The sequence below is a fragment of the Sitodiplosis mosellana genome, unplaced genomic scaffold (genome assembly GCF_009176505.1).
Source record: "Sitodiplosis mosellana isolate CC-2019 unplaced genomic scaffold, AAFC_SMos_1.0 Smas_scaffold_5290, whole genome shotgun sequence".
NCBI lineage: Eukaryota > Metazoa > Arthropoda > Insecta > Diptera > Cecidomyiidae > Sitodiplosis > Sitodiplosis mosellana.
The window spans coordinates 17,749-19,562 of record NW_022600532.1 but is presented as its reverse complement, the minus strand read 5'-3'; positions in this window follow the sequence as shown (position 1 = coordinate 19,562).

Below are 1,814 nucleotides of genomic sequence, written 5' to 3'. Positions count from 1 at the left end.
GTGTTTCATTAAAATAAGTAAAAAAGAATTAATGTAACACCTAAACAACAAACAAATGACAAAGTTTAAGTTAGGGAATTAAATTTTTGTTGAACTTCTAATGATTCATGAAATTTTTAATTGAATAATAATTCCATCATGGAGATTTACACTCCAAACGTCAAAGACGAACGTTACTTGCAATCGTTTTCATTAGGTGTGACCTTTTGGCAGCGAATGGGAGATACAATTTGTTTTTTAGACTCTCAGCTACAATTTCCTCCAAGAAATCAAATGAAAAAAGAAATAGTGCGCGAGTTATGGCCGAAAAACGGAAAAAGTTCCACCACTACAATAACTGTAGTTGCTTCTACAATTATTTTCGGGCCACTACAATTAATTCTTGGTTATTAAAACACGTTTTATAGCAATTTATAGCAGTTTTATTCCCATATTAAATATTAAACTCCCCTGGAGCCAAATAAGTTGTTGAAAACATCAAGGATCGGATGACTGATTTGAATTCTACATTTTTTCTACAATTTTATGGAACCTAGCATCAAAAGAGGAAGATTCAGTTTGTGGAAATTTCAATTTGTGGCCAAGATTTGAGTATTACCGATTTTGGACCAATTTTCAAGACTCGTCCCGATATCGAACGAACGGGCAGACATATTTGAAAACAGACAATTGATTTGAATTCTACAATTTATCTACAATTTTTTGGAACCATTCTTCATTCGAAAAAAAATTCGATTTGTGGAAAATACGTTTTTGACCAAGATTTGAGTTGTCCCATTTTATAGCAGTTTTTCGATAGCCGATTGCTCAAAAAAATTGTTCCTACATAAAAAAAGTAAAAACACTACATTAAAGTACATAAAATCTACAATTGAAATCGCCCTACCCGAAGTCATTTCGGCAAATTTGCCAAGATTTGAATATTCATCTAAAAAGTTGACCCTTTTTCATACATTTCAACCCTAGCAACCGACTAGGTGTGACCTTTTGGGTAAAATGGGAGATGCAATTTGTTTTTAGACTCTCAGCTACAATTTTATCCAAGAAATTTATTTATTTATTTATTTATTTACACCGCCAAAAACTGGCTGAATACTTTGTTTGCAGGGAAACGACTCCAAGAGTTACTCTATTAATAAGAGTTTATATTCTTGAGATCATGTTTGTACATAGTGTGTGATAATTATAGTAGAAGCCTTTCTTGATTGGAATAAGTATTTGGTCTATAAACATTTTAACACAAAATAACCTAACCTATACATGGAAATGATAGGAAGCCGAAGTGAAAAACCTGATCTTTTCGTGTTTGTACATAGTGTGTGATAATTATAGTAGAAGCCTTTCTTGATTGGAATAAGTATTTGGTCTATAAACATTTTAACACAAAATAACCTAACCTATACATGGAAATGATAGGAAGCCGAAGTGTAAACGATTCAACAAAGCCTAACCTAAATATCCAAAATGAAAGGCCAGTGGAAGCGTTAACATTGTAGTTTTGGCCTTATGACCGCAAAAGTCATCAATCAATTTATCAAAGAAGTGATATATTGAAGAAAAGTTTTACGTCTAATCTAACAAGTCCCTGTTGGTAGTTAAAAATTTACAATTTAGTAGAGACCGAAAGACAGAGTGCACGAGTTATGGCCGAGAAACTGAAAAAGTTGACCCTTTTTCATACATTTCAACCCTAGCAACCGACTAGGTGTGACCTTTTGGGCAAAATGGGAGATGAAATTTGTTTTTTGGACCCTCAGCTACAATTTGCTTTAAGAAATCAAGTGAAAAATATGTAAAGTGCGCGAGTTATGGCC